At 40.3% G+C, this 25,980-nt stretch overlaps 1 protein-coding gene across 1 annotated transcript in view; it reads left to right on the top strand.

Annotated features, from left to right (window-relative positions):
- Positions 1-958: 958 nt before the first annotated feature.
- Positions 959-25,980, top strand: part of cyrib (CYFIP related Rac1 interactor B) — a 149,726-nt gene continuing 124,704 nt past the window's right edge. The window contains exon 1 of the mRNA XM_033018994.1: positions 959-1,083. The gene's annotated coding sequence lies outside the window, so the exon portion shown is untranslated. The remainder of the gene's footprint in view (positions 1,084-25,980) is intronic.

Raw genomic sequence — 25,980 nt, forward strand, 5'->3', positions numbered from 1 at the left:
CTAATCTCCCCTGTTTATCTGCTTTTAATTTTGCATTGTGAGATGATAGCATCACATTTTCCTCTCAGGTTTTGTGACCTTGGAGCTTGGCATCTCAATTAACAGTCACCCTTAAAACCGAACATGCATGCATATCTTGTAAAAAAGGGGCACTTTAACGGCTCTGTAATCAGAGTAATGCCCAATTACATGAAGTCACTCTGGAGTCTGTTAATGAGAGCGGAGGGGAAAGGCTTATCAAAATTTAATTGCAGGTTTAGAGATGCGAACGGGAAGCAACGTTGCGACATCTTCCACTGCAGCAGATAGAAGCATTTATTCAATTCCTTTACACCCTATGGCGCAATTGTTTTGTGAGCTTTCAGATACTATTACAGGAACTAGCAGTGACTGCCGCGCACCAAATTCCTATATAGCGACAACGCCCCTTGAAAATACGCTCCTTTGAAACAACCCACTTTCGTGCCTGCCAGGGGTAAAGGCGACTTTATTATATCCTAATCCAACCACCCCATCTCACCGAAGAAAACAGTTCTCCCTCTTTGATCATCTTGCCAGAAACTCCCCCCTTTTCAAACAAAACTTAAATAGATTGCAATTTTCCCCTCCAATCTGTCATGTTCTCGGAATGGGAACTGGTGTGATATCTGGCAATGCAAGCTCGTTATTTCGCGAAATCATGTTCCCCTTTCTCACTCGTAGGACAGAGATGCGTGATTGTGATTGTGAAAGCTAGTCCAGATTAGCTCTTACGTTATTGGGTCGAGGTTTAAAAATAAATAAATATATTTTCACCTTTTTTCTGCGTGACAATGAACGCTACTGTTTGTCATGCAGATCATGAAACGATGCATGTACGAGCTCAGCGTATAAGAAACAAAACCTCCTTTGCTAACTGATTCCATTTTTAGTCATTTTGTGCTCCAGCTGGTGTTACAAACCTGAAGCAAATGACGTGCAATTGACCAACCCGGAAGTAACAGTTCTTGCACTTTCAGCCTGAAACTGCCTTCACTTGAAGATTACTTCCCGTTTTAACAAACTGTACGCATTTTCTTTCTCTCCTCCTCATCCTCCCACAAGGTACAGTGTGAATGTTTTATTTTCCAACGATGAAAACAAGAAAACCGTACGGATTCAGCTTTGTTTTATTTTAGCGATTGTGTTTATTAGAAGATGCTTGCTTGGAAATACTCGCACCTGGAGAGGAAATTGAATTAGAAATCCGCAAAAGATCGTGAAGGGGAGGGGGGGAATATTTTTTTTAAAATATGGATAAAACATACTCTTTTAAGCTGTGCAAGATATCGGTTGTTGCAAAGGATGTATTGACATTTTAGAATGATTCTGATTCCAATAGATTTCTTTCTAGTTTGAGAGTGATTCGGATTTCAGTGAATGAGAAACATTCATAGACTAAAGGTTGACGAGGATAGCGCAGCTGCAGAGGATGACATTTCCTCCAGGTCCAAAAGCCTGCCTTTTAACAGCGAATATTTTGGGGGGAGCTTTTTTCTCTTTGTAATATTTTGAGAAATTGCAGAATGGATGTTATTTCATATTTTCTACCACAAAATGAATACGTTTTGATAATATTTATCTCCCATTTTTGTGTACACTAACCTTAATGTCTGTTCATGTTATGTGATCATTTTTATATGTCAAGTGAACGGCTCTTTTTCAGAGTTAGTGTGAATAAAGATAGATACAATGTCAGGTTTCTAGTGCTTGTGATTTATGGCACAACAGCGTTTTTTTTTCCAGCGTTTTTCGTATGAACAGAATGTCATCGATTTTTTTTTTCTTCTTCTATTCATTCCTTTTAAATCCATCTCAAACGTGTAGTTGCACAGTTCTGAAATATGCTTCTGGATTCAAGCTCAAACGTGCTGGGTCCTGTGTCAATCTTGGTTGATTTGACAAGAAGGAAGGGATTGAAGGCATGAAAGATCAACACAGAGGGAGCTCTAAATGACCTCCTGGGATTTTGCATGGCTACTGCAAAAGTAATCTTGGTTGGATCATCTGTTGGGGATAATACTAGGACATCTAAATTATGTCATGTGACATTGTTCACAGTAATTATAGGCTGCAGTGAAACATGTTATCTGACGTATGCCTGCTAAGGTATAATGGAATGTGAATGTAACGTTAACAAGAAGTGCAGAATAAAGGCATACAGATAGAATATCTTATTTCTGTGCCATGGATTTATATACTTTATGACTTTTGATATCTGCTGTGCTAAATCTCATGGCAAATCAGAGAAAAAGATTACTCTTTATTGCTTTTAGTGTTAATTCTCACATAGAATCAGCACTATAGCTCAGGAAGAATAATCTCTTTGTGACTCCTCCCCAACCACCTCCTCCATTGTTTTAATTCTCTCTATTTGGGGTAGAAGGTAGACTTTAAAATGGCACGGAGTGGAATCAGGAAAAATATGATTTTGTCACTTATTTTACAGACAATCATACTACTTCACCTGCCTTGATTTATTTTAGGTCTCTTGTGTTCTACAAGTTCAACAGACTGCTATCACTAAGGGTACAAGGCTGACCTTGTGCATCATTGTACCCTTTCTTCTTGTTCATTATGAACAGTTCATAATATCTTGTGTCAAAAGCATCTTATCTGGCAAAATATGAGATGTTAATTCTTTGAGAGGAGTTATTTGTGGATTGACTTATTATATTATGGTCACAAACATGAATAATATTAAATACCTAGGTAATGAGAGTGAGACCAACATCCACATGGTCTGTAGAAATGTGAGTACCCAGTTATGTGCTAATGTAAAGCAATGTTTTAAAAAAATCATTTGGCTATTTCAACATTGTATCATTCTAATCCTATTTCTAAATCCTTGTTCCATGTTCCTGAGTTGTCCTTATTTCTTTAGCAGCTATCCTGTTTTTAAATACTTCATTTTGTTTGTAGATTGTAGGGGGGAGAGGGTGGGGGAGGGTGGGGGGAGGGGCTGTACTTCAACTGAGCATTCCCTCACATGCTGTTACGGAAGGAGTTCCTGGATTTAAACTCTGCAACAATGAAGAAATGTCTGACGAAGGAGGTTTCCCATGCCTGAAGCCTTTGTTGTGGATTGGTTGTGGATTCAGGAGGTGCTGTCAGCATTGCTGAGGTGAATAACTATGGTCATTTTGGAGATGGTGCACATCATAGCCACTGTCTGCTAGTGGTGTTAAAAATGAATGTGTAAGTCAGTGGGTGGATACCAATCAAACGGGGTGGTGTTGAGCTGCTGGAGAGTTGTGGGTGCTGCACTCACATGGCCAAGTGTGGAGTGTTCCATCATGCCTTTGACGTGCTTTGTAATTGGTGGAAAGCCTTTGGATGTCAGGATATGAGTCACTTACCACTAGATATTCAACCTCTGACCTATTCTTGAAGCCATGTTAATTATGTGATTGGTTTAGTTCAAGTTTCTGGTCGGTGGTTTCCATTTGGATCTTAGTGGGCTACTAGGTGATGATAATTCCAATGAATGTCAATATTGATATAGACCTAGAAACAGGTTAATGCCTTCCAACAACCACATCCATTTTATTTTGTGTGACTTTTGGCTTAGAACATTGAAGTGCATTCTTGATGCCCATTGATTTCAGTCATACCATACCAGGGCGGCTTGATGTCTTGCTCAATGAAATGCTGCCTTAATCGTCGTTGTCAACTCTCAGCTGCTGTTCAGTTCTTTTTTCATGTTTGGGGACTAAGACAGCAATGAAGTCTGAAGTTGAGTGGGCTTTATGAAACCCAAAGTGAGCATTGCAAGCAAGTCATTGGTGAGTAAGTGTTGCTGGATGTCATGGTTAAGGACACCTTCTATTACGAATTGACAATTGAGAGTTGACTACATCAAGCATATTGGATTTGTCCTGGTTTTTTTGTGGATGACTTGATGCCATCCCCAGGGAATTTTCCACATTGTAACTGTCCTGGAACAGCTTTGCTATTTCTGGAGGAAGTCCTTGGTACTGCATCCATCCTCACAGTTTGAGAGTTTATAATGTGGTTGAAAGCTGCAACAAGAAAAATCAACACTGCTGTGTCACAGTTCAATTAGGCAAGTTATTGGCAGTGACTGAGCTACGTTGAAGGTAATAAATAGGATTTAAACACATTTTACAAAATTAAACGAGGTGTATGTGATGATAACTAATAAATCATAGCCAAGAAGGAGATATATTGCTGCTATGTGGAAACTTACAAACATTTTTGGCTTCATCTGTGGAGGAGCCTTCTTTGTGGAGGAGTCAGAATCTGGTGTAGGTACTTCAAGCTATTATGGAGAGAGATAGTTACCTGCACTGTATTCTCCAGGAGGTAGACACACCTGTAAAACTAAGAAATTTAGAAATGATACATGGTCATGGGAAGGAGGGTGTGACAGGAAGTAACTGCAAGGCAGATATGGGACTCAATATTGGAGAAAAGGCTCAAGGTGACTATAAAGGGAAGGATAACAGGACACTAGGTAAATATCAATTGGCTCAGTCATGTTTCCTATGATTTGTGTCCTTTGCTGCATCCAATGATCCTGGCTGTTTCTTGGTATCACTTGGGGTGAATCAAATAAGCTGAGAAATGGCTTCCATGATGTTGTGGATGCCAGAATGAAGTTTAGATGTGTCATTCACTTGTCACTTTTGGCCAAATGTGACTGCAAATGTTACAGCCTTTTTTTAGCATCCACGGCTAGGCCGCACCCTTAAACATAGAAACATAGAAAATAGGTGCAGGAGTAGGCCATTCGGCCCTTCGAGCCTGCACTGCCATTCAATATGATCATGGCTGATCATCCAACTCAGTATCCTTTACCTGCCTTCTCTCCATACCCCCTGATCCCTCTAGCCACAAGGGTCACATCTAACTCCCTCTTAAATATAGCCAATGAACTGGCCTCAACTACCTTCTGTGGCAGAGAATTCCACAGATTCACCACTCTCTGCGTAAAGAATGATTTTTTCATCTCGGTCCTAAAAGACTTCCCTCTTATCCTTAAACTGTGACCCCTTGTTCTGGACTTCCCCAACATCGGGAATAATCTTTCTGCATCTAGCCTGTCCAACCCCTTAAGAATGTTGTAAGTTTCTATAAGATCCCCCCTTGTCATGGATGTGGATGTTAATGGAACTTCCTCCTGCCAAAGTGTGCACGGCTGATGGTTATGATACAATAAACGAGACATCAGTCAGGGATCTGCTGCCTATTATGTCAAAACATCACACTGCCCCTCTCCCTCCCTACAACAGCCCATGAATGGTAATCATCTTGAAAAATGATAGAAAAGCTGAGTTAATATTACAGAAGGATAATCTATTACTGAACTGACCAGTTCTAATACAGAGCAAGTGACTTACCTGAAACTGTTGGATTTGATACTGAGTCCAGAAGGCTGCTGCATGCTCAGGTGGATGATACGTTCTGTTCCTCAAGCGTTGATTGAGCTGAGATAGAGCAGTTCAGGGGGCCACTGATGGATCAGTCGTAGTGGAGTATTATAATAAAGGTCAGTCTGTAAAGTATGGTTTGCGTCAGAATCAGAATTGTTCTTTACGTCTAAGGTGCCATGATCCTATGTGAAAGGAAGGCTATGTTCAATTAATTACAGAATGATTATTTTTGCCTACCCAATTAAGAATAATGAATTCTAATTACTTTCTATTCCTGGCCTTTGGTTAATATAGTTGAATCTTACATTACCTTTGATTAATCGTACAGCTTTTTGTTAGGACTGATTTCTGAATTTCTTCTCCAAAATATAATGAGTTTGAAAGGGGCCAATTTCATGTCATTTCATTATCTATTCTTTAATAATTTGGATTTAGAAAGAAATCTCAATTGTTGTATATTAGCCTGGTTTCAATCCCATTAGTTAAATTCCTTTTTCTGTAAAATATTTATGATCAGCAAGACTTCAAAATGCCTTCGAAAAATCTACCTTAATGACTCAAATTATCTTTGCACTTCATTTATCATAATTCTCTCTTCAATTATAAGAATCAAAGCTAACTACTCAGCTACCTTTTCCATCAAGTCTTTGGCCTAGTTTGTTGCAATTCATACCAGACTTTTTTGCAGATGTCATCTAGGACGAAAGTAAACATTTGCTTTAATCCTTGATTACACCCAAGAGGAAGATTTTCTCTTCCTCTTAGAATCATATAGAAGGGAAATGGGCTCTTTGGCCCAACTTGTCCCTGCCGACTAGTCCCAATTGTTTGTATTTGTCCCATCATGTCAATCTAAACCTTTCCTATCCATATATCTGGCCAAATGGCTTTCAAAGGTTATAATTATATACATTAGCATAGCTTCCTGTGGCAGCTCGTCTGAACTAGCCTCTGAATAGGAATAAAAATGCCCCTGAGGTTCTTCTTAAATTTCTCCCCTTTGACGATAAGCCTATATCCTCTAGTTTAGAATCCACTACTCCAGAGGAAAGGGACTGTGTGCATTTATTTTATTGCATCCCTCATGATTTTGTATATTATCCCTCATTCTCCTCTGCTCGCAGCCTATCCAGTTCCCCCCCGATAACTCAAGCCTGCAAGACCCGGTAACATCCTCTCAATCACTTCTGCACCCTTTCCAACTTAATGACATCTTTTCTATAGCTGAGGTATAACTCCTCCTTTGCATTTTGAAATCAATGCATGGATTATGAACATGGAAACAGAAATATTGTGTTAAACTAATAGGATTGAAAGTAAATATTTTTGGCTTTGGAGTTTTCTTTTAAACCAAGCTATTAAAGAGTATATGAAGCAAAATTTACATTTTTTAAAACAATGGATTTTGGAAAACTCAGGATCTTATCAAAAATGAAGGCTGAATTCCCTTGGTTGGATTCCATTGTCTGAAACCATGTCCCAGTCTTGCCATAATTCTCACTCTAAATTCTGTGGATTAGTTTGTGTTTTCACCTTTTTGCTTTTCATTATTTGTTTATATAGAATACAAAATGCTTTATAATCCGGTTGTAAAGTGTAAGGATTTGGGAGTAAAGCAAGCGTAGCCGATTTAGAGTAGATAGGGCCAGAAGCAGGGAAAAATTATCCCCAGACTTCCCTTGTCAACTAATAAGATCATGGCTGATCTAGTCTTTGGTCTGAACTCCACTTTCTTAGCACCAATAACCATTGATTCCTCTATATTCCAAAGATCCTGTCCCAGCCTTCACTACACTTAATGTGTGAATGTCCATAGCACATTGTTGGAGAATGGCAACAATTTGCCTCTAAGTGGTTGACCCCGATTCCTGACATAACAGATTTCCTCCACTCGCCGGCAAAAGCATCCTGATGGCATCCATCCCACCAAGTACCCATAAAATCTTAGTTCATACATGTAGAATAGTTAGAACCAGTAGTAAATAAAGGAGAAAATAGCGACAAAAGCCTGGTGTGCCTTTTTCATGTTGATATTTTGAGTCATTATGTCTAAAGTGTACTAGACTCCTTCTTCATGCAAGATTGGGGAGAACTCAGCCTGGAAATAAAGGGTAATGTAACAGTTAGAAATAAGTATGCTATTTTAACTATACTTTAAAATAATTTTGCTGTGTTGGAGACAGCATTTTCACCTTAAAATTATCTAGCTTGGCAAGAAAAATGTCTGCTGGACAAAATGTCATTTGATCGGTTCACCTTCTAGTTTTGGCTACTGTACTTTTGACTGGTTGGTCTAGAACTGCTTTTTTTGTGCATGAATCGTACATTTATTACTGCTGAATAATTTTTATAAACATTCATTGATATATGTAACAGATGCAGGAAGAAAGAGATGAACTGACATGCTTCTTTGAGAAAAGTAATATATGCAGTGGCTTTTTGCTTATTTGCTTTCTCTGATTTCCTAATTTATCTCAATGATGATATCATGTATCATAGGAAACATGCTTCTGGCTGTGGAATCTATTCTACTGCATTTTTGTGTATCAGAGGACGATAATTCCATAATTTTAATATTCATTTGTTTTAATTATGTGTGCCAATAAGCTTTCTTTCCTCTAGCAAAACAAAAATATAAGCTTGGTCTTGAGCTTTAAATCAAAACGAGTTCTGCTTCGAATTCTGATGACATTGTGTAATTAAATTCTACTTTATTATTAAATGTCATCCACCAATGAGATTTGTTCTCTACAGTGTTACCTCAAGTTGCAAGAGGGTTCATTGAATAATTGGGAGCTTAAGAAATAACTAATTGGCAGTGGTTCTGCAGGGGACAGAACTAATGGAAAATGCATGAACCTGTTAGCATATTTTAGGGATTATTTGCTAGTCCTACCTCTGAACAGGTAGTTTACTGGAACCTCTGACAAAGTGGCCATATGCAATAAACCCTTGTTATTACGGACCTCTTTGTATTGGATTTTGGTTGTAGCAGACAGAGTATCCCCCAGAAATCATACACCATTGGTAGACACAAAAAGCTGTAGTTATTCAGTGGGACAAGCAGCATCTCTGGAGAGAAGAAATGGGTGACGTTTCGGGTCGACACCCTTCTTCAGATCATACTCACTAGAATTTAGAAGATTGAGGGGGGATCTTATAGAAACTTGCAAAATTCTTAAGGGATTGGACAGGCTAGATGCAGGAAGATTGTTCCCGATGTTGGGGAAGTCCAGAACACGTGGTCACAGTTTAAGGATAAGGGGGAAATCCTTTAGGACTGAGATGAGAAAAACATTTTTTACACAGAGAGTGGTGAATCTCTGGAATTCTATGCCACAGAAGGTAGTTGAGGCCAGTTCATTGGCTATATTTAAGAGGGAGTTAGATGTGGCCCTTGTGGCTAAAGGGATCAGGGGGTATGGAGAGAAGGCAGGTACAGGATACTGAGTTGGATGATCAGCCATGATCATATTGAATGGCGGTGCAGGCTCGAAGGGCCGAATGGCCTACTCCTGCACCTATTTTCTATGTTTCTATGTTTCTATACACCACAGTCTCTTTAAAAACACAGGCTGCTAGTTAGTGTGGGAGGTCATTTAGGTTGACAGGCAGTTGCTTCGATCAGCACTTGTGCAATGATGAAGGACGCAAAGTGCTGGAGTCATTCAGCAGGCTTGGCAGCATCTCTGTAGATCACGGATAGTTGACATTTCAGGATGAGACTCGCCGCATGGCGTAAATGACATATGCCATGGGATATGCAGCACCAACATTCACCATCTCCCCGGACCCTCTGAGGACAGGACTACCTGAAGCTGCCACCGTCCTGAACCACCGCCACCCAGGCCACTTTCATTACAGTCCTACCGACTTTCATTGCCAAGCCAGGCTGCCAATGCCACCTCTGGCTTGCACCGTTTTCAGGCCAGACTATCAACACCGGCCCCGACTGCCCCCACCTCCCCTAACTCCATACTGCTGCCACCGCTGGCCCACAGTTTCCTCCTCTGTTTCCCCAGGGTGTGCCCGCCATCACTGATCATTACCTGCACTCCAGCCGCCCATGGGCCGTGACGTGACCAATGACTCCGCCGATCCTCACCTGCCTCCCCAGCTGCCAGATTGCCGGGGCCATCAATTCACCTGAAATCCAGGCCTAGTTTCAGACCAAAGAGTCTGAAGAAGGGTCTCGAACCGATTCGTCACCTATCAGTGTTCTCCAGAGATGTTGCCTGATCTGCTGCGGTTCTCCAGCACTTTGTGTCCATTTGTGTATTAACCAGCATCTGCAGTTCTTTGTTTCTACTACATGTGTGTTGATCATCCATTACTTTAATCATTGATCATCCATTACCCGGTTATAGACGACAATTGGCAACAATGTTGGATTGGAACGATAAATTCTCATGTTTGTAAAGGAAGCATTAGGTTATTTTGCTTATACCCTGTATGTTTTTATTTCCCTCTACTTGCATGTATTTTGTAATATTGCTTGGAAAATCTTATTTGAAAAATTCTTACATACTTACAACATTTAAGGTTTGAATATTAGTGGTGTGAGATCCAGATTTCAAGCCACTGAGTTTCTTAACAAATTTGTATTCCTGATAAAAGGATGGTATGACCTTCCTGTGACAACTAAATTTGTTACATAGCAACGTGTAGATGCTGACTCAAGAATGAGGGATTAAGATATGGTTGTTGAATTTATTTCTAATCTTGTATGAGGAATAGGCAGCATTTAAGTTTGGAGTTGAGCAGGAAATGTAAAATATGTGTACACTTAACATCATTCAGATTTTTTTTGAATACCACATTAAATTTTATATCCATCAGGATTTTATTTTGCTTTTTTATGATCTGCGTTTCAGTTCCAATTTTTTGCTGTTTTAATGCTGGCAATTGATGAGGACTACTAAGTTGGTTCTTCCCTTTCAAGTTTCCTTAATACATGATATTTAGTGCCTATCATATAGCCTGAAGATCAATTACTTCAAAACTGACTGGTAAAATAAATAGCTTGCATTTACGTAGCGCATTTTACAACCGCGGATCATCCCAAAGCATTTCAAAACAAATTAATTACTTCTGAAATGCATAATTCTTCTTGGGAATCACACAAATCATGGCAGTCCAATAAACAGCAGAGCGGCAAATTACCAATTAAATGTCCACTGAAGGACAAATATTGACAATGCCCATTTGAGAGGGGAGAGGTAATCTCAGTTTAGTATCGCATTCTAAAGGGCACCTCCACACTGGAGTATTGGCCCACCATTCATTTGATTATTGCCCTAAGTTATATGTACTGTGAATGACTTGACTGTAATCATGTATTGTCTTTCCGCTGGTTGGTTGGCATGCAACATAAGCTTTTCACTGTACCACACGTGACAATAAACTGAACTGATGTTCAATCTCTGGACATATGATCTTCTGACTCTCAGGCAACGGTTCTCCGATGAAGCTATTGCTGACAAAAACATGCCTGTTTTTTTTTCATTCTTTAATTTTCTTGTTGCACTCTGAAGGCAATGTGGTTACGTTTTATGGATATGATTCAAGGATTTGTATCCACGGGATATGGATATAAATCAAAAGTCAAGAGTGTTTTATTGTCATATGTCCCAGACAGAACAATGATGTTCTTACTTGCTGCAGCACAACAGAATACGCAAACATAGTACACTGTAAACAATTTAATAGACAAAGTTCAGTGTGTGTACACACACACACACACACACACACACACACACACACACACAATAAACAATAATAGTCTATGTAGTTCACAGCTTATTTGAGGTTGTGGTGTTTAAAAGCCGAATGGCTGTAGGGAAGAAGCTGTTCCCGAACCTGGACGTTACAGTTTTCAGGCTCCTGTAATGGCATGGTTGAAATGAATGTGTGGCCAGGATGGTGTGAGTCACTGATTATGCTGGCTGCCTTTTTGAGGCAGTGACTCTGGTAAATCCGTTTGATGGTGGGGAGGTCAGAGCCGGTGATGGACTGGGCAGTGTTCACAACTTTTTGTAGTCTTCCTCACTCCTGGGCATTCAATTTGTGAACCAGGCCGTAATGCAACCAGTCAATATGCTCCCGACTGTGCACCTGTAGAAGTTCAAGAGAATCCTTTCTGACATACCAAATCTCTGTAATCTTCTTAGGAAGTAAGAGGCATTGATGTGCCTTCTTTATAACTGCATCCGTGCGCTGGGTCCAGGAAAGATCTTCGGAAATATGCACGCCCAGGAATTTTGAAGTTTTTTACTCTTTGAACAGGATTGCAGTTCCTCATCCTTCCTCTTCCAAAGTCCACAATCAGTTCATTGGTCTTACTGTCATTGAGAGCCAGGTTGTTGTGGACATATATACACATATATGTCCAAATATCCGGGAAGTGGATTGGGAACTCTCACTCACTCACTCATTATGTAGTTCACAGCTTATTTGAGGTTGTGGTGTTTAAAAGCCAAATGGCTGCAGGGAAGAAGCTGTTCCCGAACCTGGACATTACAGTTTTGTCAATAGTGCAAGATAAAGTCATTTCAGTATCTTTATCTATATTACTAAAAGTCTGATCTTGACCACTTCCTGTTCTGTATATTGATTTTAGAAAAAACACTGCCACTTATGGCAGTGAATTTTGGCCATCTTACTCAGAGTCCCCCGCCCGAGCATTTTTCCCATTGATGAAAAATAAAAGAGTTATTAGTGTTTTAAAAATGTTGAGATTCTCTCTCTTGTCAATCACGCCATGAAGGTCACGCTCCTTCTGGTGGGAGGGGGGGAGGGACCATAAAACCCAGAAGTGTGGGCGTGGCTCAGTCTCTGCAAGATGTAGGAGGGAGAGGTCACGACTCGCTGTCTTTAGTGGCCTTGCAACCTGCTTGAAATGGTATGAAACTGCACTTGAATTTGGTGGCCTTGCACCCTGCTTGAAGTGGTGTGAAACTGTATTTGAATTTGGTGGCCTTGCATCCTGCTTGAAGTGGTAAGAAACTGCACTTGAATTTGGTGGCCTTGCACCCTGCTTGAAATGGAATTTCAAGGAATAGCCGTGAGTCAACTGCCAGCCCACCAGCCGTGTGTGAGTGAGCTGCCAGCACAATAGGCTTGAGTGACTGAGCCGCCAGCCCAATAATCCATTCAGCCCACAATGTCCATACTAGCCCTCTGGAAACCAGTCCCTTCAGCCCACAACACCCATACTAGCGCTCCAGAACCCCCCCCCCCCCCCCCCCCCAACCACTGGCCACTAATATTGGAATTGGTGGAGAGGTGGAATATTACGTTGGGGGACCAGCCATATATATGGATTTTCATTGCTACTGGAACGAGTAACATTCAAAAATGTGGTATTTAGCCGTTAAAGAAAAAACAGGAAACAGATTCTCATTTCTGAATGCATCATTTGGTATTTACTGCAAATGCACTGAGGCTGGAAAACAGAATAGTCTGAAGTCAACAGTTCTATCACCAATGAACTGAAGCAGTAACTGCACCATAGAATATTTTGTAATTCACTGCGGGTATAAGCGAACCAAGCATGTGTTCTTTTCCAGGCTAGTCCCAAGGATTGAGGCTCTCATTTTACTTGGTTGGCTACAACGGATGGGGCCATGTCATTTGCAGGTCTGATACCAGACCTCGCACTTCCCCAGTTTAAATGCCATTTGTCATGTTTTCAGTCGTTCTATATTCTGTTGCAGAATCACATTGTCTTCATCGTAACATGCCCTTCTGCCTATTTTATTAGCAAACTTGCATTGTGTTCCCTTGGCCAGGTTATTAAACAGTAAACAATTGAAGGCCACAACCTGATTGCTGGGGGACGCTGCTAATTACATACCACCAGCCTGAGAATTATCCTTTTATTCCAACTCAGTTTACCATCCACACCAACACACTGCTCCAATGCCTTGGTATTTTAATTTCTGCATAGCATAAATTAAGAGAATACACTAGGGCCCTTACTCCACTGCAGCTTTTGTTATGTGCTTAAGTGACTTAAGTGCTTAACAGTTTGTTAAGTGCTTAAGAGTAAAACTTGAACCCTGGCAAGAGCGAGCGCTAGCTATTGAGTAACAACTGGCAAAGGTGGAGAGATCGTAATCATGGAGGGAGGTGTAAAAGAGGGAAAGATTGATGGGATGGATTGGTTTCCTGAGATTAGATAGCCATCGAGGTGCCAAGGGAGTACAGATGGCTGCATTGACAGCTGGAGACTGGCTAAAGGGCCTGTCCTACTTAGGTGTTTTTTCAGCGGACTGCCGGCGACTGTCAAGTTCGTGGCACTCGCCTGAAATACCGGGAACTGGAACCCACACACACGCATGGGCGCGCAGAGTCTCCTGCACTCGCCTAAAAAGTCGCCTAAGTGGGACAGGCCCTTAAAGCATGTGTGAATCCATGACCGCACACCATGTCAATTCAAAATGAAAAAACGTCAACTCTGTTCTGATGCCCATCTGGCAGTATCGGGGTTCAGAGTAGTGATATGCTCTGACATAAACCTCATCTGAAGCCAACATAACCATGGCCAGTCCCAACTCTAGCAGAACATTGAAACCATTGTCTTTCATACCAACCACAATTATCATAGCTTGAGAACCTACAACCTTTGAAGTCCAGTTTGAACTGGGGCTGGCAGCCAGACTTTGCTTCAGAATACTGACGTGACAAGCTAAAATAGTGCATGATAAAGTCATTTCAGCATCTTTAAAGAATGTGTGCATTAGTTCAGGGGAAACATATAGTTTGTCAGTAGGAATAAGGAACCCTGGATGACAAGAGGAATTAAGGCTCTAGTCGTGAAAATGGAGGCATGAGTCGGGTATAGGCATCTAGGGTCCCTTGAGTGTATCTCCGGAGGAGTGTAGGGGGTGGTGGAGCATACTTAAGACTGAAATCAGGAGGGTAAAAAGAGATAGCATTAGTAAATAAGATTAAGGAGAATCCAATTTTATATGTATATTAAAGGGAAAAATGTAACTAGAGAATGAATGGGGTCTCTCAAAAATCAAAGTGGTTGTCTATGTGTGGAGCTGCAGGAGAGGGGCAAGGATCCTTGATGAATATTTCTCCTCTGTTTTTACTGTGGAGAAAGCCAGGAGCACTGAGAAACGTGAAGTAAAGGAGAAGTTGATGGAGGAAGTAGTTGAGGCAGGTACAATAACAACATTTAAAAATAATTGGACAGGTACATGGTTTTGCTTCATCCTGCTGCTGTTCAATTCTGATGGCTTCCTCATGATAATTAATACATTAGAATATGAATAATTGGAATTGGGTGAAAGTAAAATTAAATACCAATGAATCATTTTGAAAATGGCACGTCTTGAATACTTATGGCAATAATACAGTTGACAGATATCATCTGTGATGGATCAGTTCTGGGTGCTAAGATAAGAAAGTGGATATATAATACAAAACCAGTGGGGGGGGGGGGGAAAGAAGAAAAATAGTTGGTAATCTTTACGGGATAATGTGCCAATTTTGTGCAGTATTTTCTTGTAAAATAATTTGTTTCCATCCCAAGTGTGATGAATAACATACAATTGCTAGTTCTGCTGTTAAACATTAATATTTATTTTCTTGGAGTGCACAAATATCATAGCCTTAACTGCAACTGCAAAATTCCCTCTTTCCATGCTCTGCCACACTCTCTGTAATTTAAATTTATTTGGTCAATTCTGCTTCTGATGTATGGTGGTTGATCTGAAGCATCATCTCTGTTTCTCCCGCCACTGTTGCTGGTTGACCTGCTGAGTGCTTCCAGCGTTGACTGTTTATGTTTCAGATTTCCACCATCTGCTGTTTTTGCCTCCAATTATTTTTTTCTCCTTGTTCATTAAAACACACTTGATCAATTTTATCTGAACCTTTCACATAAATGGTATCTTAAATGCATCTTCCAGCTTGTTCTCAATGTCGTTGAATATTATTGAAATGACTATTATACCAAGAAGAAAATTACTGCATATATTGTAAACTTTTTTTTCATGGTCCTGGTTTAAATAAAAATTTTGCAATCACACGTTCTGTATTCACACACTTTCACCGAGCTAGGCTTTCTATCAGGTGAAAATTAATCACTTAAACAGAACTTCCAATTATTAAGCTATTATCAAATTTAGCACATGCTCAGCTTCGTGTCATGGGAATTGCAAGCATTGGAGTCCTTGTCAACTTTCCTCGACCAGCAGAAGAAAAAATCAGGTTAAGCTGTTTGGTGAGGTTAAAATACTAAGGTTGTTTGAAGATAATTGTTAAGAGACAAGATTCATCTTATTATGTAAATTAAAATAATTACAATAAGTTCTGCACAAAAAGAAAATCATAAATGACAAATGTTATGCTTTTAATGTTTTTATAACTTTATTTGTTGGGCATTTAAGATTTACACTTTGAGTAATTTACTTACAGTATTATTACTTCATGTATCTTTTCTCATGTGAACAAGGAATTTCATTTCACTGTGTATAGGGCAAACAAATTTGAAACTGGTTTAGTTTCTGCTTTCTGCATTAGTTTTGACCACTGGAAAAAGTGTATACTGATTTAAGGATATGAGTAATGTGACATTTTAACCTATGCAGTATTGTTATTGGTTTATTATTGTCCCGTGTACCGAATTACAGTGAAAAACTTTGTTTTGCATGGAAATCATACTATACATGAGTACGTCGGGTAGTACAAAAGAGAAAATAAACAGAGAGCAGGACATAATGTTACAGATGCAGTGAAATGTTGTTTTAAAAAAGTTCAATGGCTGTAGCAAGTCAGATGGGACCATGCAAAATGCTTGTTGTATGATTAAAATATATGTTTGATGTAACGCTTTTCCACATAGATCTATGATATTTTTTATGGAGAATCAGAATAGATGCTGTTTTTGGTTCTTTGCAGCAAACTTACAGTATAGAAGTGGTCCATTTTACCCTATCGTTCTGCTTTGGTAATTGTTCATTACCAATCAATTATTAAATTATCGAGCTGTACAGTACAGAAACAAGCCGTGCAAGACCATTTGCCCATCCATAGTAATCCAATTTGTCCACATGACAACCATATCCTTCTACGCATTGCCTGCTTAAATGCCTCGTAATAGTAGTGATCGTATCTGACTCCACCACCTCTGACAGCGAATTGTGTGTGTAAAAACTTCAATATCAAATTACCTTTATAACTCCATCCACTAATCCAAAACCTATTCCCACTTGTCTTTGATAACCCATAGGAAAATAGATTCTGATTACCATATATTTAGATCCTTTTATAGTTTTATATATCTCTATCAAGTCATTTGATAGCCCCCTTTACCCCAGGGTGAACAAACCTATCCTATCAATAACTAAAGTCAACCAATCCACGCAACATCCTGCTGAATCTCCTCTGTACTTTCTCCAAAGCCATCACATCCTATCTTTAGTGCAGTAACCAGAACTGCGCATACTACTCCAAGTGCAATTTAACCAGTGGTTTGTAAAGTTGCAACATAATGTCCCAACTTGCCTTAGAGGATACATTTGCTGTACTTGCCTTTTAGAGGATACATTGATGTGTTTCCTACACTCCTGCTGTCCGCAGCTCCGCAGTCTCCGCCGGGGGCTCCAACATTGTGACATTTAGACCGGGAGCGGGGCCGTAAATCGCCCGGCACGGCCTAAAATGGCCGTGGGACTTAACATCGCCCGCCTGGGGCTTGGACATCGGGAGAGAAATGGAGAACAGGGGAGAGAAAAGACTTTGCCTTCCATCACAGTGGGTCCACTGTGATGGATGTTTGTGTGAATTAAATTGTGTGTATGTCTGTAGAAATTGTCTTTGTTTGTATGGCTGTGGAAACGGGATTTCGTTTGAGCCTCACTGAGGCTCAAATGACAATAAATTGTATTGTATTGTATTGCTGAATTAATAGTCTTCCCAAGCAATGTGACCCAAAGATTATAGAGTGGGAATACATATGCAGAGAGGTCACACCAAAGATTATAGATCTTTGCTCTATAATCTTTGGTGTGACCTCTCTACATATGTATTCCCCCAACAGTTTAGGTGCAACCTAACCATATTGTACCAGTCCCACCTATATTTAGAGGAGATCCCAATTGTCCAAATGCCTAAAGCCCTCCTTCCTGCACCAGCTCTTTATCTGTTCTATCCCATTTCCACCCTCACTAATTTGTAGCGGTGTGGTCCTATTTTTTAACCTTTTGTCAAACTCCCTAAATTCACATTGCTAGACATTAAACCTCTTTCTGCTTATGTCATTGGTATGAATGTCCACTGTGATCTCTGACTATTCCTGTTTCCCCTTTGGAAATGTGTCCTATTAGCTTCTTCTATTTATAAATCCTCTATTCCTCTTTTCTTTCTCACCATTACTTGACCAACTTTTCGATAAATACTGTTAACCTTAACTAATCTTATCACAACAATCTCCACTTCGTTTATTAATTTTTTGGCGGGTTAAAGAACTGTCTCTCGAATACCCCATTGGATTTATCAGCAACAATATTTCCTGTTTGGAGACCCCAAGAATTGAAACATCTTCAATTATAACTTTTGTAATTTTAACGGCTTCTAGTACAACTTTCTTCACTCGTCTTTTCTGGAAAAAGCCCAGACTGTTTAGTCTTTTCTGATACATTACAGCCTCGTAACTCCAGTTGATCTATTCATCTTTTTGGTTTCAAGTGTCTTCACTCCATTTCTGTAGTAAGCAGATCAGGACTGCGCAACATGCTTAATAATGGCCTAAGTTAGGTTCCACAAAAGTTTAACCTGACTTCCCTAATTTTGCATTAATTCCTCTTTTTTTTGGTCTTGTTAACTTGCATTAGTCTGATGAATGGTTTTTGAATCCTAAACTCTGCCACTTTATTCTATCTTTTTTTTATATCCTTATTTTCCTGCTAAATTGTATCACTTCATAGCATTGTTCATAGCAAAAGGATTTGAGTATAGGAGCAGGGAGGTTCTACTGCAGTTGTACAGGGTCTTGGTGAGACCACGCCTGGAGTATTGCGTACAGTTTTGGTCTCCTAATCTGAGGAAAGACATTCTTGCCATAGAGGGAGTACAGAGAAGGTTCACCAGACTGATTACTGGGATGTCAGGACTTTCATATAGAAACATAGAAATTAGGTGCAGGCGTAGGCCAATCGGCCCTTCGAGCCTGCACCGCCATTCAATATGATCATGGCTGATCATCCAACTCAGTATCCCGTACCTGCCTTCTCTCCATACCCTCTGATCCCCTTGGCCACAAGGGCCACATCTAACTCCCTCTTAAATATAGCCAATGAACTGGCCTCAACTACCCTCTGTGGCAGAGAGTTCCAGAGATTCACCACTCTGTGTGAAAAAAGTTTTTCTCATCTCGGTTTTAAAGGATTTCCCCCTTATCCTTAAGCTGTGACCCCTTGTCCTGGACTTCCCCAACATCGGGAACAATCTTCCTGCATCTAGCCTGTCCAACCCCTTAAGAATTTTGTAAGTTTCTATAAGATCCCCTCTCAATCTCCTAAATTCTAGAGAGCATAAACCGTCTATCCAGTCTTTCTTCATAAGACAGTCCTGACATCCCAGGAATCAGTCTGATGAACCTTCTCTGCACTCCCTCTATGGCAATAATGTCCTTCCTCAGATTTGGAGACCAAAACTGTACGCAATACTCCAGGTGTGGTCTCACCAAGACCCTGTACAACTGCAGTAGAACCTCCCTGCTCCTATACTCAAATCCTTTTGCTATGAAAGCTAACATACCATTCGCTTTCTTCACTGCCTGCTGCACCTGCATGCCTACTTTCAATGACTGGTGTACCATGACACCCAGGTCTCGCTGCATCGCCCCTTTTCCTAATCGGCCACCATTTAGATAAAAGTCTGCTTTCCTGTTTTTGCCACCAAAATGGATAACCTCACATTTATCCACATTATACTGCATCTGCCAAACATTTGCCCACTCACCCAGCCTATCCGAGTCACCTTGCAGTCTCCTAGCATCCTCCTCACAGCTAACACTGCCCCCCAGCTTAGTGTCATCCGCAAACTTGGGGATATTGCCTTCAATTCCCTCATCCAGATCATTAATATATATTGTAAATAGCTGGTGTCCCAGCACTGAGCCTTGCGGTACCCCACTAGTCACTGCCCGCCATTGTGAAAAGGACCCGTTTACTCCTACTCTTTGCAGGAATAAAAGGCATATGAAGAAAGACTGGATAGACTCGGCTTGTACTCGCTAAAATTTAGAAGATTGAGGGGGGGATCTTATAGAAACTTACAAAATTCTTAAGGGATTGGACAGGCTAGATGCAGGAAGATTGTTCCCGATGTTGGGGAAGTCCAGAACAAGTGGTTACAGTTTAAGGATAAGGGAGAAGTCTTTTAGGACCGAGATGAGAAAAACATTTTTCACACAGAGTGGTGAATCTGTGGAATTCTCTGCCACAGAAGGTAGTTGAGGCCAGTTCATTGGCTATATTTAAGAGGGGGTTAGATGTGGCCCTTGTGGCTAAAGGGATCAGGGGGTATGGAGAGAAGGCAGGTACAGGATACTGAGTTGGATGATCAGCCATGATCATATTGAATGGTGGTGCAGGCTCGAAGGGCCGAATGGCCTACTCCTGCACCTATTTTCTATGTTTCTACTTCACATTTATTTAGATTGAAATGAATTTTGCTGTTTACCTAACTGTTTTATTTCTAAATGTGTTTTTCCAATATTGTTCTTGGCGTCTATCGTATCCTAATTTTGAATAGTGAACACTTTTATGCAATTCAATTTCTTTGGTCCAAATTTATTTTGTAAATAATAATCAACAGCAAGCCAACATTTTTACCTCACTTGGCAGTGAAAACAGATTGTGATAAATTTCAAAAAGAGATTGTACCATTGTATAAACAATACACTTGAAAGTGATTTAGGAAAGGACTGTATTCAACTAAACTACATTGAAGAACCAGCTCAGTCATAATGGCACATAGCCCCCATCTATACTGTGGAGGTTATGCTAACCTTCAGATGTATTCTCGTCTTCTACCATTGTGGTATGCACTCTGTGGCAGTTGCAAACCATTCTGCAACATGGCTTCTGACCATCCACGCTATGACCTTGTTTATGAGTATGATAGACAATACATTTCTAAAGCACTTTAAAATACAACTATATTCTTTCGAGTAGGTAGCCAAGTCATCTTGTGTTGTTGTTTCCAAAACTAAATCATTAAGAACATTGAGCAGAATCTTGTCCTTTGCAATTCATCTCAACTATTTGTTGTATTTGATGTCTTTCTAATATATATTTGTACAAATAGGTTTTCTTCCTACCCCCAAAATGAACTAACTTATTTATCGCTACCTTGATTTATTCTACAAAACTTTTTAACATGAAGAAATATTATTAGTTGTTTATTGGTCTGCTTGCACTGTTCCATTCAATGAATGATTGTGTCTATGATCATGTTTATCCTCCTAAAGAAAAGCAAGTTCCAGTCTATTACTTAAATATTTGATGGCCATGTCTTTCTCAATCATTATTGCAAACAATATTATGTAAAGATTGTTAATGCTTATGTGTTCCCCAATGCTACATTTCTTATTCACTCCAGTTCACATCTATGCCTCACTGTGGCTCTTCTTTTGTTTGACCTCTGGCACATTGTGTAAGAAAACAGCCTGCATTAAAATTTAAATCATTGATGTGATTTGAATATCATTGGTCAGGCCATTTTTTGTTGTTGCTGGAATAACCTTGACAAGTTGCAGCAATTTTTTGAAGATGATGAATAATGCATCCATGACATGGTGGTGGAGGAGGCGAAGATATGAGATCAGATTCAGATTCAAACTTTATTGTCATTGTGCAGTGTACAGTACAGAGACAACGAAATGGTGGATGGTTGCCAATCAAGTGGGTTGTTTTTTCCTAGGTAGGGTTGAAATTCTTGGATTGTGTTGGAGGCACTTATCCAAGTACCTGGAGAATATTCCATCATGATCTTGACATTTGGCTTTTAGACGATGGAAATGCTTTGAGGTGTCATAAGATGGCTCTCTCACCACAGGATACTCAGCATCTTGCTTAACCTTGTAGTCACAGTATATATATATGTGCGTGGTCCAATTGAGTTTCTGAGCAATAGTGACTCTCCAGGAGCTTGGTGGCGGAGTTCTCGGCATTGGTAATAACATTGGAGAAGGACATACTTTGGCTTGTGTGACAGGAATATTATCTGCCATTTATGAGACATGCCTGAATGGTGTTCATATTTTGCTGCATTGGGACATGAAAAACATTTTCCGAGGCTTTGGCTATGGAATTGCTTATTTAGCAAACATCTGTGAACATTCCCATTTCTGAACTAATGATGAAAGGAAGCAAAGCCTTGATGAAGCCGAAGATATCTGGGCCCACGACACTGACCTGAAAAACTATTAGAATTATGCCCTTGGACTCCAAGACAAGGTACGATGTATGGCAACTACTCCCATTGACTTTAGTGTTCGTGGGAATCCTTAATGCCACATGCAGCCAAATACTGCCTGGATGCAAGTGTAATCGCTCTCACCTCAGCTCTGGATCTTGGCTCTTTTATCAATGCTTTAACTAAGGCTATAATGAGATCTTAAGTTGGGTGGGTCTGGTGAAACCCAAATTGGGCATTCGAGCCATTTATTGAGGAGTACTGAGCAGTTCTACTGGATGGCATTGCTGAGGAAACTTGCCATCACTTTGCTATCATGTGAGAGTAGACTAATTAGGTGCCAATTTGCCGAATTAATTTGCCTACTTATTTGCCTGCTTTGTCTAGACAGTATAACTGGACAATATCCCATTTGTCCTTGACAAGTAAATTTCAACATTATACCTGTACTGGAACAATTTGGTAGGAGGTATAGGGAGTATAAGTCTACAGTATTACAACCAACATATTGCATGTACCCATAATCATTGCTGTATTTGGTATTTTCAGCTATTTCTTGGTCAAATATTGAGTGAATTGAATTGGCTGAAACATTGGCTGGGTTCTGTGAAATAGCATCCACTCGACCCTTCTGGATGAAGATGCTTGCAAATGCCTCAACCTTTAATACTTTCTTGTTGGGTCATACCATTCTACTGGATGGGGCTGTATTTATAACATAGAAACTTGGAAAATAAGTGCAGGAGGAGGCCATTCGGCCCTTCGAGCCAGCACCGCTATTCATTGTGATCATGGCTGATCATCCCGTATCAATAACCTGTGCCTGCCTTCTCCCCATATCCCTTGACTCCACTAGCCCTTAGAGCTATATCTAACTCTCTCTTAAATCCATCCAGTGATTTGGCGTCCACTGCCCTCTGTGGCAGGGAATTCCATAAATTCACAACTCTCTGGGTGAAAAAGTTTGGTGACCCCTTTATTCTAAGAATACTTATGAGTCGCCTCAACCTTTATTTAATTATCCACAATTATTGATGACTAGGTGCATCAGCACTGCAGAGCTTTGTACTGATCTTTTGGTTGTGAAATTGCTCAAAGCTGTCCAGTGCATGATATATTTGCTGTTTATCCACTATGCAATCCTCTGTTGCATCTATGTCGTTGCCGTCGTCTTGGGTATTCCTGTTATGCCCCTACCATGCCCTATATTTCTCATCAAATCCCTGGCTTGATAGTGTTGGTGAAACCATAAATATGCTGGGCAATGTGGCCACGGATTGTAGTGAAAACCATTATGTTGCTGCTGCTGGCCCACAGAAGCTCTTGCATTCACAGCTTTGAGATGCCAGATCTTTCCGAATATTTCTCACTTTGGCTTGCTGATAATGTCATACATTATGATCCAGAGAGTAAAGACAGGACTTAGTCTCCACTGTGATCATTTCTATTCATGTTTTCATGGAAAGTACAGCTGAACAGAGATATGTGAGAACTAGGTAAAATAAACTTAAGGGCCTGTCCCGCTTATGCGTCCTTGGCTCGCAAATTACGCGACCTCGTAATTACGTGACGCTTGAGGCATACGGGCACCATATGGCCGCGCGGGGCCGGTTCCACTTAGAAGCGCGGAGGGGTATGTAGTTGTGCGGGGACGGTCCCGACATCGCGCGGGGCTCTGACATTCTTGCATTGAACAAAATATTCGCGGGCCAATGGCCTGTCGCGGAACTGACGGCCAAAGTGGGACAGGCCTAAGACCCTGGTGCGACGCAACGTCTCGCCTCCAACAGCAGCAGAAGCAGGCAAACGATCGCCAAACTCGGCCTGGGGCTCACGGCCGTTGCGGTCCGGATCCGCCCCCACTTCTACTCCCAGAGCGGGGCCAAGATAATTGAAGATGGACACAAAATGCAGGAGTAACTCAGCGGGACTGGCAGCATCTCTGGAGAGAAGCAATGGGTGACGTTTCGGATCAAGACCTATTTCAGACTGAAGAATAGTCTCGACACGAAACATCACCCATTGCTTCTCTCGAGAGATGCTGCCGGGCCCACTGAGTTACTCCAGCTTTGTGTCCATCTTCAAATAACGTCACGCGCTCCAGACAGCTGTGCGTACGCATGCAACCGCGCCCGACCTTCGCTCGACCGTCTCGGCTTAACGCGACCACGAGGTCGCGTAATTTGTGTGCCAAGGACACATAAGCGGGACAGGCTCTTTATTCTCTATTATTTATTCTCTCACTGCCTACAGCAGACACCGTATGGCTGCTATGTTCCTCAAGACTTGCTTCTGTCACCACTGCTTTCAAGTATTATTCAACATGGATATTTGATTAATCTCAGACTCTATGTCCTTTCTAACTCTTCTTGGGTCTTTATTTAATTTTATTTGAAGGTGGTAAAAGTTGATATGGTTGCTCCATCTTTAGTCATTTCATAGATATATTTAGAAATAGTTTACTTTTCTTTCTGTTATAGTTTGTAAAGTACTCCATTAACATCTTTTATTTATTATTTATCTCAATTCATACAGAACATGTGTCTGTCTTTGTTTAATTCATGGTTTTTCTGCTATTTTTATTTTTAAAAAGCTATGCCTGCCCACTTTTCCATTGTTGTTTCCAAGTGCATTTAGGAACTATTGTGTTCAGCCACTAGTTTATTTTCAGAACCAGCATTAGTTCTAGTTTGGTACTAATTGATTGAAGGAATTGTTTTTCACATTAATAACTCTTATTCTGTGTATCAGGTACTTAAGCCAAATTGAGTTCCTTTAAAATTGGTTTCCTCTACTCATTCCTTTATTTATTTTATCTTCATATATATTTAGTTCCTTGAGTCTACCTGTTTATCTAACATAATTTAATTTCTCAGTATATTTCAGTCATGACTATGCTGGCAATGTCCAAATGTTCTCACTATCTTGTATCTGGTGATATCTGCAGCTGCTTCTGATAAATTGTGGCTTTAAGTGTGTTGTCCTTTGTGACATAGCATTATTATTTTGTTAGCATGAGCTGGTTATGTGTTAGGATTGATAGCGTAGGGGAAGAAGTCCTGGGGCCTATAAGAGAGCAATGGAATAGTTGCAAAATCAGGGAACGCTGGCAGAACTATCTAAAGGCGGATGAGAAGTTGTATGAGCATTATAGATGCTCAAGAGAGGCTTCGGAGGTGCCTGGCTTATTTGGAAATGGTATTTTATAAGGGGGCAAATAGTTTATTGATATTAAATTAATCAAGAATTATGGGTATGGTGTAGAAAATTGCGTTGAAGTGGAGGATCACCCTGAACATAAGACTAACTGTTTCCAAAGGTAGGCTGGTTAAATTCAAATGGAATAATAATATGTAGACCCTTGAGAAATAATTTGCTGAACTAGTTACATTCCAGGAATTTCAGGTACTTTCATTGATATTTCCAAGCTATTAAGGAGAATCAAAAGCATAAACATTTTTGCTGGTTAGAGACTCTAGCATGGCCTACAAATTAGAGTTGGTTTTCAGGTGTATTGATTTAGGGAGATACGGTGTGGAAATAAGCTTATCAGCCTTATGTTGTGTTGACCATCAGCCATTAATTTACACCAATGCTACATTAATCCCATTTTTATTTATTCCCTTCGATTTTTATCAGCTCCCCTCAGATTCTACCACTTACCTGCACAATGGGGCAATTTACAGACTCCACTTAAGCAATCAACCACCTGTCTTTGGGATACGGGAGGAAACCAGAATACCCTGAGGAACCCCTGTAGTGACAGGGAAAATTCCACACAGACAGTACCAGATTCAATCCTGAACAAGTACAGGATTGAACTCCAGTCACTGGTGCTGTGTTTCTACATTTAAGAGGTGGGTTAATTTTAAATCTAAGATGGAGAAATAGTTATAATTTAAAAATAACAAATCAGCCATGATCGATCTCATTAAATGGTGGCACAGGGTAGTGTCTTACAAAGTCTGCTCCTGTTCCAATGAAGATAGAAGTTGAAGATTCAATCAGAAGTGTTCGAGGCAGGTGAAATAACATTTAAAAGACATTTGGACAGGTACATGGATAGGGGAGGATTACAGTGATATGGAACCAATCTTCTGAAGATTCCATTTGTCAGATTTAATGAGAA

This window comes from Amblyraja radiata, chromosome 4 (assembly GCF_010909765.2).
Source record: "Amblyraja radiata isolate CabotCenter1 chromosome 4, sAmbRad1.1.pri, whole genome shotgun sequence".
NCBI lineage: Eukaryota > Metazoa > Chordata > Chondrichthyes > Rajiformes > Rajidae > Amblyraja > Amblyraja radiata.